Source organism: Trachypithecus francoisi, unplaced genomic scaffold, assembly GCF_009764315.1.
Source record: "Trachypithecus francoisi isolate TF-2019V2 unplaced genomic scaffold, Tfra_2.0 Contig01603, whole genome shotgun sequence".
NCBI lineage: Eukaryota > Metazoa > Chordata > Mammalia > Primates > Cercopithecidae > Trachypithecus > Trachypithecus francoisi.
The window spans coordinates 1,588,335-1,602,566 of NW_022681445.1; the positions used below are offsets into that span (position 1 = coordinate 1,588,335).

General features: G+C 40.6%; 1 non-coding gene across 1 annotated transcript; it reads right to left on the bottom strand.

Annotated features, from left to right (window-relative positions):
* Positions 1-651: 651 nt before the first annotated feature.
* Positions 652-756, bottom strand: LOC117074360. The gene has a single exon (XR_004433567.1). It is a non-coding gene; the product is annotated as a small nucleolar RNA U13 (small nucleolar RNA).
* Positions 757-14,232: the final 13,476 nt, after the last annotated feature.

Sequence of the window (14,232 nt, forward strand, 5' to 3'; positions counted from 1 at the left end):
TTAAAGAAACAAACAGGACAAATAAAAGCCATCCACTCATAGTGATAGAGATAGGAGACAGCCAAGAGTCCCTGGTGAAACCCCACCTTCAAGCCTAAAACAGCCTGAAGGCTGAAAAACCGGACTGCTGGTCCCCAATGAAGCCTGCCCTGTCCCAACTGATTCCTTCTGAATAACGCTCACCTGCTCACTGGGAAGATTGGGTGGAGTCTCAGGAAGTTCGTCCCATTTGCAGGGGGAAGGAGCCTGGCCGCTCCTGTTCCTGGGTGGTGACCTGGGACTCAATCTGTGAGGTGAGACACCTGCTAGCAGGACTCTCGCTTTGCCGAGAGTTATTTTTCCTTCTTTCTTTTGGCCCAATAAATTCCATTTTCCTCACCCTTCTATGTGTCTGCGAGCCTAATCTTTCCTGGTCATGTGACAAGAGCTCGGTGTTAGCTGAAGTAAGGAGAAAGCTCAGGTTCTCTCTGAAACTTTCCCGGGACTTTTTTCTGATGGAAGGAAAATAAGAAACAGGAAAGATGTTTAAGGAAGCGCTCATCCCTGTAATAAATGATACCGAATAAGACAGAATGGGCAGCTGGAGTGATAGTCATCTTGTTAATGTAATCAACTAGTATTCTGCCAAATTCCTCTTTATTTTTTTTTTCAGGCCAGACGGGTGATGTGCCAATGTCTAACAAGGTTCAAGGGTGGCACATCTCACACATGCATGTGTGAACACCCAATCGTCCTGCTCATGAATTATAAAGGGATCTCCAAATTCCTCTTTAGTTAACTAAACCTACTGCAGTTGATTTAACCTCTGAGAAACTGAAATGCTGCCCTATGATACAGCATTTTTAAAAATTTTCTCTCAAATCTCAAATGCTTTGAGACAAATCCACTTCTTTCTTTCATCTTAGGGTTAATAAAATCATTATTCAAACCCCGCAAAAGCATGAATCTCATTTCCTTGCCCCTACCTCTACTGAGATATTTTACCAATTAATATTTACTATACAGAGTGGGCCTGTTTCAACATTGCACTCCAGAAAGCCTTTTTACTAAACTATTTTCTTGAGAGCACAGTATCTTGCCATAAAGACAATAACTCCCAAGATCTTTTTTCATAACCTCTGTTAGAATGTAAATCACAATGGCAAATATGCACTGACATAAGTACCCTGTAGGTTAAATTGCTTACACCTGACTAGGAATTGCCACAAAACCCTGATCAAATTTGTCAGGTTTGATGTAGGATTCTAAAACTTAAATTAATAGGCAATATTTTCAATATCTCCCTGGAACTCCCAAAGCTATATCTGAGATAATGATAAAAATCCATGAAATTAATTTCATCCTCGAAACCACAAAGCAGCTGCATTAATAATTAACTTAATACATTTCAAAGCCATCTCAATTGTGCCTACAAATCTAGCACAGATTGAGATCAAACCTGGACCACAATTCAGTTTTCTAAACCATGAATTAATGCTGATGAAGAGTGAAACTGCTGACCCAAAAACACCTATTATATTAACCATCATTCACATGATCAGCAGCAGCATCCTGTCCTTTGCACAAGTAGACACCTACTGACTCACTTTTTAGAAGGCTCTGTCCTTGAAATATTTTGTCTGTTAGAATGTTGAACTTGATCCAGACATCTTTACTCAATTTCAGTTCTGATCGACATTTTCAAGGACACTAGCCAGGGTTAAATGAGCCATCTGTGACCAAGAACTAAAACAAAGTTAACTGTTTTACCAGGAAGTCAAACACTTTACCTTGATCCAATAAGCATCTACAGAATTACGGTGAATCACACTGATATGGTTTAAATCTGTGTCCCCACCCCAATCTCATGTTGAAATGTAATCCCCAATGCTGAAGGTGGGGCCTGGTGGGAGGTGATTGGATCATGAAGGCAGTTTCTCATGGTTTAATAACACCTCCCTTGGTGCTATCATAGCACTAATGAGTTCTCATGAGATCTGGTTGTTTAAAAGTGTGTGGCACCTTCCCCTCTCTCTCTTGCTCCTACTCTGGCCATGTAAGATGTGCCTGCTTCCCCTTTGCCTCCTGCCATGATTGTAAGTTTCCTGAGGCCTCCTCAGAAGCAGAAGCTGCTATGCTTCCTGTACAACCTGCAGAATCATGAACCAAATCATAAACCTCTTTTCTTCACAAATTACCCAGTCTCAGGTATTTCTTTATAGCAATGCAAGAATGGACTAATATAGAAAATTGGTACCAAGGAGTGGGGCATTGATATAAAGATACCTGAAAATGTGGAAGCAGCTTTGGAACTGGGTAATGAGCAGAAGTTGGAAGAGTTTGGAGGCGCAGATGAAGACAGGAAGATGAGGGAAAATTTGGAACTTCCTAGAGACTTATTGAATAGCTGTGGTCAAAATGCTAATAATGATATGGACAGAGATGGCCAGGCTTATGAGGTCTCAGATGAAGATGAAGAACTTATTGGGAACTGGAGCAAAGATCACTTTTGTTATTCTTTAGCAAAGAACTTGGAGGCGCTCTAGGGATCTGTGGAAATTTGAACTGAGAGTGATGATTTAGGGTATTTGGCAGAAGAAATTTTTAAGCAGCAAAGTGTTCAAATGGTAGCCTGGCTGCTTCTAAAAGCCTATTCTTATATGCATGAACAAAGAAATGACCTGAAACTGCAATATATATTTAAAAGGGAAGGAGAGCATAAAAGTTTGGAAAATGTGCAGCCTGGCCATGTGGTAGAAAAGAAAAAGCCCAGGGTCCCACTGTCCCAGGCAGCCTCCAGACACTGTTCCCTACATCCCAGCTGCTCCACCTCCACCCATGGCTCAAAGGGGCCCAGCTACAGCTCAGGGCACTGCTGCAGAGAGTGTAAGCCACAAACCTTGGAGGCTTCCAAGTAGTGTTAAGCCTGCAGGTACATACAGCACAAGAGTTGAGGGTTGGCAGCCGCTGCCTACATTTCAGAGGATGTATGGAAAAGCCTAGATGTTGAGGCAGAGGCCTGCTGCAGGGGCAGAGCCCTCGTGGAGAACCTCTACTAGGGCAGTGCAGAGGGAATGTGAGGTTAGAGCCCACACAGAGTCCCCACTGGGGCATTCCCTAGTGGGGCTATGAGAAGAGGGCCATTGTCCTCCAGACCCAAGAATGGCATATCAACCAGCAGTTTGCACCCTGCACCTGGAAAGGCTGCAGGCACTCAACGTTAGGCTCTGAGAGCAGCTGCAGAGGCTGAACCCTGAAAAACCACAGAGGCAGGCCGGGCGTGGTGGCTCAAGCCTGTAATCCCAGCACTTTGGGAGGCCGAGACGGTGGATCACGAGGTCAGGAGATCGAGACCATCCTGGCTAACACTGTGAAACCCCATCTCTACTAAAAATACAAAAAAACTAGCCGGCGAGGTGGCGGGCGCCTGTAGTCCAGCTACTCGGGAGGCTGAGGCAGGAGAATGGCGTGAACCCGGGAGGTGGAGCTTGCAGTGAGCTGAGATCCGGCCACTGCACTCCAGCCTGGGCGACAGAGTGAGACTCCGTCTCAAAAAAAAAAAAAAAAACCACAGAGGCAGAGCTGCCCAATACCTTGGGAGCCCACCCCTCACACCAGTGTGCCCTGGATGTGAGACATGGAGTCAAAGAAGATTATTTTGGAGCTTTAAGATTTAATGACTGCCCTGCTGGGTTTTAGACTTGCATGGGGACTGGAGCCCTTTTCTTTTGGCCAATTTCTCCCTTTTGGAATGGAAGTATTTACCCAATGCCTATAATCCCATTGTATCTTGGAAATAACTAACTTGCTTTTGATTTTACAGGCTCATGGGTGGAAAGGACTTGCCTTGTCTCAGATGAGATTTTGGACTTTGGACTTTTGAGTTAATGATGAAATGAGGTAAGACTCTGGGGGACTGCTGGGAAGGCATGATTGTATTCTGCTCCTACTTCAGCCATGTAAGACGTGCCTGTTTCCCCTTTACCTTTCACCATGATTGTAAGTTTCCCGAGGCCTCTCCAGATGCAGAAGCCACTATGCCTCCTGTATAGCCTGCAGAACTGTGAGCCAATTAAACCTCCTTTCCTTATAAATTACCCAGTCTCAGGTATTTCTTTATAGCAGTGCAAGAACAGACTAATATACACAGGAAATCAGTTTCACAACTACTACAGAGCTCCTCAAGTATAACCTAAGGATGCGGAAGAAAACTGAATTAAAGATCCACTACTTCATCATTATTATTTCAGATCTGTGATTGGAACCATGTACTTAACTACAAGCTATTCAGAATCACAGGATAATAGGTCCCTGAATTTATTCAGGGATTTTAATTTATAGCATAATAGAATAAAAATCACACATTTCCCTTAAGAAATAAAATATTTGTCCATCCCAAGGAAAGAGGAGCATATTTTATTCAACCTTGATGAGACCAGATTTCAGTGCAGCTCAGTATGTCATGGTGGGTATAATTCTACCATGACAAATTATTACAAACTTGGTGGCTTAAAACAACAGAAATGTATTCTCTTACAGTTCTAAAGTCCAGAAGCCTAAAGCCAAGGGATCAGCAGGACCATGCTTCCTGTGAAGGTTCTAGAGATGCATTCTTCCTTACCACTTATTAGCTTCTAGTGTATCTTGCAATCCTTGGAAAAGCTTGGGATATAGCGCCATCACTCCAACCTCTGCCCTCATTGTATATGGTCTTCTTCCTTCTGTGTCTGTGTGTCCACTCCCCATATGAAGACACCAGTCATTGGATTTAGGGCCTACTCTAATCCAGTATGACCTCATCTTAACTAATTACATCTGCAAAGATTCTAGTTCCAAATAAGGTCACATTCTGAAATTCCGGGTGGATGTGATATTCTGGAGGACACTATTCAACCCACCACAGTGGGCCCTCTCAAATGGATATGGTGCCAAAGAGTCACAGCTCTCAGCAGATTAATCTCCTATAAGGCTTCTTGGTTCCACATAAAAGTAGGAGACTGCAAACTGTTTTCCCTCCAGGTCTTCACACTTTAGTGTAATTTGGTAGTCTATAAGCAATGCCCAATTTAGAGCAGTATACTAACATGTGCAGTTTTTACCTTCTTTTATTTGCCAGATATCTTAACTCTTGACAAAATTTAAAATTGACATAGAAAGCAGAAAAAGCAGTGATTTAACTAAAACTCTTTTAAAATGTTGACCAAACATTAATTCACACTAGCCAAAGAGGAAGGTAATTCTAATGTTGAGCCAAATTGTTAACAACTTTATAGCAGTGGTTTTCCAAGTATGATCTCTAGACAAACTGCATAGGCATCATCTGGGAGCTCTTAAGAAATGCAGAATCTCAGCCCTCACCCCAAATCCATAGACTCAGAAACTTCATTCTAATATTCTCCAGATGATTCATGAGCTCTGTTCTAAAACTCTGATGCCAAAAGTAAAAGTCTAACCCTCCCATATAATTCTATACTTTCTGGCAGGAATGGGTATTTGTTTTGCTGAGGGCTGATAGGGAATGTTAACACATACACACTTGCACATACTGGTCCTTTGCCTTCCCACAGAGTGGCAGCAGCTTTCCAAATGAACAAGCTGTTTCCATGACACCAAATCCTTAATTCAAAGCAGATACACCAACCACCCAGGAGCGTGATAGCATGAAGCACCATTTCATATTTATTTTATTTAGGTTCTTGGTCTCAAACATCTCCTCCTTGAAAAAGAAATCTCTGTGAAAAAAACACTAATATTTAAAGCAACACTTTAATTGGCAAATGTGTCCCCTTTTTTTGTCCTGTAAATAGAGCACTCTGAATTATTCTGTTAAGTCCCTTTTCATGATTAATCAATCTGAGATAATAATATGAATGACTAGTAAATTAAGTATACTACTATGAGTATACAGTCTGCCCATCTAGTGAATGTTTTCCTTTTCTCCATCATAGTTCTAGGCCATTTTATTCTTAATATATTCTTAAAATTCAATTTACTCTTTGCTGTGAACATGTATCTTTCTGTCACTCCTCTGAACAAATAATGGAAAAATTCTCCATTTTGCAGCATCTATACTGAACAATATCCTGACATGAGAGAGGCAAACTCAGGAATGTGACTAAAAGAAATGTATTTGCATTAACAGCAGCATGGAAAGACGGTGAATCGAGTCTAGCATGTCCTGAACAATTCTTCTTTAAATGTTTATCTCCACAGCTTTTCTCAATTAATTTACCTACCAACAAATTTAAAGGGAAACAACGGTGTGTTGAATGCCAACCAGTTAAAAATGGTCAAGACTGTTCTGCAGGGAACAGATCAAACTCAAAAGTACAGAAAGGACCCATGTGCAAAGAAGGCAATTAAATAAGCACATACTTAATATGGCTCACAGTCACAAAACTGCAGGCTCAGGTGCAAATCAGCTTCACACTCAGAAGGTTCAGGCAGGAGCTGTTAGAATTCTTCACAGCATTTTAGAGCCCAGGACACCTACCAGGCTTTCACCCACCTGCTCACACACCAGATAAAATTTGAGAAAAAGAGAGCGTTGCTTGAATGCATAATTCCCAAATGCTTAAGGCAAATAAATGTCTGAATCTGAGGGATTCACCCATTCCTTGTTCCTATGCTTCTGAGGTTCAGCCATTCATTCCCGGGATTGTAGGGTATGAATCATTGCTGTAAATCACTTTGGATTTCTAAATATATAAGGACAATTTAAGAGAAAAAACAAGGTGACATTCCTTCCACAACCTTCAAGAGCTGGCTCTGTGACAAGAATCAGCACCAGGGGAACCCAGCCATGAAAAAGAAGAGGTAGCCCAGAAAAAATCCCTTCTAGACAGAAGGATAACAGGAAATGGGATAAAGGAGCAGGGAGTGAAGCAAGGACTGACAAAACAGAGCTGAGCTTAGAGCTCAACCAGCTGCCTCTCTATCATGTAAATTTCTCAAGGAGTTACATGAGCTGCATTTGCTACACAGGTGTTGCAGCTGCCCTCTCATCCCACATCTCCATGAGGATGTGGCCCATGTCTATTTTGTTGATAGTTGTAGCTCCAGCATTGAGTACACTGATAGGCATTAGTAGGAGCACAATGTACATATTTAATGGAATTTACTGATTAATTAATGAAACAAAAATGTTCCCAGCAAAGTTTATCAAATACTATTTTTGTAGAATTACCATTATAAAAATGATACCTGTATTTTTCTGGGAAGGTGTGGGAAAGAACATTTTTCCATAGACAAAATAAAACCACATATTGAAATGGAAGAAAAAATTTAAATCTCATTAAAGGAAACAATTGTGCTCTCCTAATAAAATATTATACATAATATAAATGCAAACAGAAGCATGAAATAAGTCAGGATTTTTGGTTTTTAGTTTGGCTCAATAATTTATCCAGCATTGATAGCCTAGCTGAACAAAAAAACTAGGCCAGCTAAGCTAGTTACTGAGCTTTGATCAAAGTTCCTGCACAATATTTTTGCCTCTGTATTTCACAATAACATTCAACTTCCCCTGGTTCCTCAGATTCAAACATACTATGGAAGTTGATGGTGGTGATGAGTAAATTTCCCTGGATGGATGAACAAAACAGGTTTATGAACAATTTGCAGCAGCAATTAACAAGCATATGAAGAAGATACTGACTAGAATATATGAAAGAGGCTGGGAAAGTATTTTTAGCACACCACATGCAGTAGAAATGTAGGAGGGAGTGAATCTTGGCAGTGTAAAAGGTCTAATTGTGTTGCAGATGCTCTACTATGTGAGAAATCTTAATAGCTCTTACACCATCCCAATCCCTGACCCAGCCCCAGGCTCATTCGCATCCAGTAACAGAATAGATGGAGCTACACTCACAGCCCCCACAGCAAGCAGATGGAGAAGCAGCAGCAGGATTCTCTATGGGGGAGGTTGATGCCCAATTCTCCTTCCAGCCCTAAAATCCTATGGGAACCTGCATTGCCCAGGACACAAAAGTAGACCATAATAAAATGTTGTGGCTTTCCAATCCCTCTGTCACACCTTCCCAAAGTCAGGATGTTTCTAAAGGGTACTCCACATGGGCTCTGCACTTCTCTGCTACCCTCCTGATGCAGTCTCTGTGAGAGCTCAACCATGGATGTCATCAGAGCTCAGGTCTTAGGCCCTGCTGCTCACCGCAGATCAGACAAAGAGGTTACCTCCTGTCTCTGTCTGCACAGGGATGACTGTTCATAACTGCTGTTCAGGCCACATCAGATGTAGCAGATAGCAGCCTGACCCTATCAGCTCTGGCTCGCACCATTCCTGGACATGTCTACTGCCTCCTACTGCCAGCACCTGCAGCTTTCCACCTGAGAGCTTTCTCATATGAGGGCAGACAGGAAGTGCCAGGGAATTAGTTACCCCAGGAGTAGTTCTCAGTCAGAAATGATAGAATTGGAGGATAAAATCCCTAGCTTCCTTGCCCTTTGGATGGAATAACTCTGAAGCATGTTTTATATTATCTCTCAGATGCCCCTAGTAAGACTGAGCTTCACCCACAGTGGTGATCTGCTCAATGGCTGGCATTTGTTACAAAATATACTTTTGTGTTTTATAACACAGGCCTCATTTCCAAGCAAGGAACACTGGAATTGCTTTTGTTCCCACACAGACAAGTACTATAACATTACAATTTCCTATGAAACAGGAAGTGTGGCAGGCATGTCAGAGACTGCTCATTTAACCTCAGGCCTTACCATTGTAAGCTGGCTGACTGCCAGGTGCCAGCACCTGCAGCCCTCCACCTGAGGGCTTGCTCTGGCTACCAGAGCCCACTTTGCCACCTGCAACATGCTAGAAACAGCAGGGAGTTGATGCACTCAGGAACAGCCCTCAACCTATGACTGAGTGGGATAGCTCTGAAACAATTACTCCACGCTGGCTCTCAGTATTCCTAGTGGAATCATGCTCCAGTTACCCATGATGTTACCTTGCTTGATAACACTCCCTTCCCTTCCCCTTCTCCTTCTCCTTTCCCTTCCCCTTTCCCCTCCAGTCTCCTCTCGTCCCCTCCCTGTGTCCTCCCTTCCCTTCCTCTTTTCCCACCCCTCCCTCCCCTCCCTTCCCCAATTCACTTCCCCAATTCACTTCCCCACTCTCCTGTCAGCGTTTCCTGGGATCATTTCCAAATTAATTACAGTTGCCCCTTGCTGTCCATGAGGGATTGGTTTCAGGACTTCCCCACAGATACCAAAATCCACAGATGCCCAAGTCCCTTATATAAAATAGTGTTGTTTTTCCATATAACCTATGCACATCCTCTTGTATACTTTAAATTATCTCTATATTACTTATGTATAATACCTAATACAATGCAAATGCTATGAAAATAGCTATACTGTCTTGTTTGGGGAATAAAGACAAGGGAAAAAAGTCTGTAAATGTTCAGTAGAGACACAATTATCCCTTTTGTCTGAATATTTTTGATCCACAGTTGGTCAAACCTACTGATGTGGAACCCATGGATATAGAGGGCTGACTGTACTTGCACTGGTATCTTAGCCTCAGGGTCTGCTTCTAGGGAAGGATAGTAAGAGAGGGAAGAGATGCAATTCCAAATGTCTGTGACTCTAAATGTCAAATAAGCATCCAGAGAAAGACATGAACCCTTAAATCCCTAAATTTTGTTTCCTACAAAGATTAGCATGAAGGTAAAATGAAGCCCTTGGAATTCCAAGGCCTCAGGATTGTATACCAAAAAGTTTATCTCTAAGAATATTTCTGAGCCCAATACTAAGTTACCAAAGATTCTCATCTACTCTGGCCCTTTAGCATTTCTTTTGTATCTATTCCACAGGAGATAATGAACTTCTTAAAGGAACCTGCCTGGTCAAAATTTTTTAAAATATTTGTTTTTATTTTTGTGGGTATGTAGTAGCTATATATATTTATGGGGTACATGAGATGTTTTGATACAGGAATATAATGTAAAATACGCAAATCATTGATAATTGAGTATCCATCCCCTAAAGCATTTATGCTTTGAGATACAAACAATCCAATTACACTCTTTCAGTAACTTAAAATGTACAATTAAATTATTGACTATAGTCACCTGGTTGTGCTATCAAATAGTAGGTTTAATTCATTCTTTCTATTTTTTGCACCTGTTAACCATCCCCATCTCCTCCCAGCCCCCTACTACCTTTCTCAGGCTCTAATAACCATCCTTCTACTCTCTATTTCCATGAGTTTAATTGCTTTGATTTTTAGATCTCACAAAAAAGTGAGAACATGTGATGTTTGTCCTTCTATGCCTGGCTTATTTCACTTAACATAATGATCTCCAGTTCCATCCATGTTGTTGCAAATGACAGGATCTCATTTTAAATAGCTGAATAGTACTCCATCGTGTATATGTACCACAAATTGTTTATCTATTCATCTGTTGGTAGTTGCTCAGGTTGCTTCCAAATATTGCCTATTGTGAACAGAGCTGCAACAAACATAAAATGTAGATACCTCTTCAATATACTGATTTCCGTTCTTTTGGGTATATACCTAGCAGTGGGATACCTGGGTCATATGGTAGCTCCATTTTTGGTTTTTTGAGGAATCTCCAAACTGTTCTCCAAAGAGGTTTTACTTATTTACATTTCCACCAAGAGTGTACAAGGGTTCCCTTTTCTCCTCATCCTCGCCAGCATTTCTTATTGCCTGTCTTTTAAATAGAAGTCATTTTAACTGAGGTGAGATGATATCTCCTTGTAGTTTTGATTTGCATTTCTCTGATGACCAGTGATGTTGAACACCTTTTCATATGCCTGTTTGCCATTTGTATGTCTTCTTTTGAGAAATGTCTCTTCAAATCTTTTGCCCATGTTTTGATTGTATTATTAGATTTTTTCCTACAGAGTTGTTTGAGCTGCTTATATATTCTGGTTATTAATCCCTTGTCACATGGGTAGTTGCAAATATTTTGTCCCATTCTGTGGGTTGTCTCTTCACTTTGTGGATTGTATCCTTTGCTGTGCAGAAGCCTTTGAACTTGATGCGATCTCATTTGTCCATTTTAGCTTTGGTTGACCATGCTTATGGAGTATTACTCAAGACATTTTTGCCCAGACCAATGTCCTAGAGATTTTCCTCAATGTTTTCTTGTAGCAGCTTCATCGTTTGAGGTCTTGATTTAAGTCTTTAATCCATTTTTATTTGATTTTTGTATATGGTGAGAGAGAGAGGAGTCTAGTGTCATTCTTCTGCATATGCATATCCAGTTTTCCCAGCACCATTTATTGAAGAGACTGTCTTTTCCTCAGTGTATGCTCTTGGCACGTTTGTTGAAAATGAGTTCACTGTAGGTGTGTGGATTTGTTTCTGTGTTCTCTGTCCTGTTCCATTGATCCATGTGTCTGTTTTTATACCAGCACTATGCTGTTTTGGTTACTGTAGCTGTAGCATAATTTGAAGTCAGGTAATGTGGCTCCTCCAGTTTTGTTCTTTTTGCATAGAATAGCTTTGGCTACTCTGGGTCTTTTGTGGTTCCATATAAATTTTAGGATTGTTTCTATTTCTGTGAAGAATGTCATGGTTATTTTGATAGGGATTGCACTGAATCTGTAGATTGCTTTAGATACTATGGACATTTTAACAATATTGATTCTTCCAACCCATGAATATGAAATATTTTCCCATTTTTGGTGTCCTCTTCAATTACTTTCATCAATGTTTTCTAGTTTTCATTATAGAGATCTTTTACTTTTTTGGTTAATTTCTAGCTATTTAATTTTATGGGTGGCTATTGCAAATGAGATTACTTTTTAATTTTTTTCACATTGTTCATGTTGGCGTATAGAAAGTCTACTGAATTTGCATGTCAATTTTGTATCCTGCAATGTTACTGAAATTGTTTATCAGTTTTAATAGTTTGCTTGTGTAGTCTTTAGGTTTTTCCAAATATGAAATCATACCATTTACAAAAAAAGGATAATTGGACTTCTTTCCAATTTAGATGCTTTTTATATGTTTCTCTTGTCTGATTGCTCTAGCTAGTACTTCTTGTACTATTTTGAATAACAGTGGTGACAGTGCACATCACTGAAGTGTTCCAGATCTTAGATAAAAGACTTTCAGGTTTTCGCCATTCAGGATGATACAAGCTATGGGTCTGTCATACATTGTTTTTATTATGTTGATGCATGTTTCTTCCATCCCCAGTATTTTGAGGGTTTTTATCATGAAGGGATGTCAAATTTAATCAAATTCTTTTTCAGCATCAATGAAAATGAGACTCTTGTTCTCTTCCCTTACTCTCTCTAAAACAAATGGAGGCAGAGACTCTTGTTCTCTTCCCTTACTTTCTCTAAAACAAACGGAGTTTCTGTCTCTGTTCTGAGCCACTTACAGCTGGGGGTGAAGTAACACCAGCATCCCTGTGTTCACCACTGCTATGACTGCACTGGGTCTGACCTAAAGCCAGCACAGCACTGGGTTTCACCCAAAGCCTGCTGTAACCACTGCCTGGTTGCTGCCTATGTTCGCCCTCCCTCCCCCAGCACCCAGAGAAGCTCTCCACACCACGCCGCTGCTGCCTCAGGGAAGTGGGGTAGGCATCAGTAATTCAGGACTATTTTTTCTATCTCTTCACCTTCTCTTTCAGTGATATGAAATTATAACCAGGTACTATGAGTGCTCTGATTTTTTGTTTTTCTGAAGATGTTTTTTTCTGTGTAGTTGTTAAATTGGTGCCCTTGTTGGGGGGATGATTGGTGAAGCATTCTATTCCACCATCTTGGCCACCTCCCATCTGCCTAGTCGATCTTATAAAAGTTTTAAGTAGTGCCAGGCGTGGTGGCTCACGCCTGTAATCCCAGCCTTTTGGGAGGCTGAGGCAAGCAAATCACCTGAGGTCAGGAGTTCAAGACCAGTCTGACCAGCATGGAGAAACCCTGTCTCTACTAAAAATACAAAATTAGCCGGGTATGATGGCCCATGCCTATAATCCCAGCTACTCAGGAGGCTGAGGCAGGAGAATCACTTGAACCTGGGAGGCGGAGGTTGCAGTGAGTCAAGATCGCGCCATTGCACTCCAGCCTGGGCAACAAGAGCAAAATTCCGTCTCAAAGTAAATAAATAAATAAAATAAAATAAAATAACAAGTTTTAAGTAGTAACTATACTTAGAAAATATTAAAACACTATACCCATGTGTTCTTCGCCTTTCAAAGTTCTCCTTAACAAAGTTATCATCTTTTATTCTTATTACAAAAGTAATAGAGGCTCATTGTAGATAATTTGAAATAATGTGCAAAATTAGGATCATGCTATATAATAATACTTTAAAATAAATAAAATATTTATTTATTTTTAAATAAATACAGCTCTCAATTTGCCATAATCATTAGGGCTGGGGAATCACGAATAATATTAAAACAACAAATAATATACCAAAAAACCCATCCATCATTTTGTTTTTTCTTTAAATCTCGTCCTTCTCCACTTTGATGAATCCATTTTACATGAACTGTTTTTTTTTAACCTAAGTAGACTGATTAAAATGTAACAACCTTTTCCTTCTCTGCCCACCTTTCTAAGAACTGTTAATGAACAGTAAATTGGTCAATCAGCAGGGTCAAAGAGCAGAGAAAAGGAACAGAGGCGAAGCTGATGGAGAGGATAACTAGCTTCTTTAGATAATCAAGGCTGATTGTGCATTCACTTTCCCATGAATGTCTAAAGCTGTGAAGGGCAATTACCAAGTGCATTAAGAGAAAGGAGCTCTATCTTGCTTCTTTTGTCTACTCTGATCTGTTGAGCTGTTAGAGACCTCTTTCTGGGAGTTCTTTGTAGTCAGTACGTGGAAGAAAGAAGGCCCCCAACAGATGTGCTCCTGAATTTGTTGAAAGACTGGAAGATATCCCCTCTGAAATAACAGTTAACAAGAACTAGCAAATAAAATAAAATAAAAGAGCTTGCATATAAAGAGTAGATGCCTCCCCAGTAGACAACTCATCTAAAAGAACTCTTAAAGACACTGGTTACTGATAAAAGAGAATGATTTTTGAAACCAGAGGCAGAGCAAGATGGCAAGAAGGCTCCACCAATAGTCCTTCCCAACCCCACCGCAAGGACATAACGTTAACAACTATCCACACAAAAAAGCACATTCATAAGAACTAAAAATCAGATGAGCACTCACCTTATCTGGTTTTAACTTCATATCACTGAAAGAGACACTGAAGAGACAGAAAAAACAGTCTTGAATCAGCAACACCACTC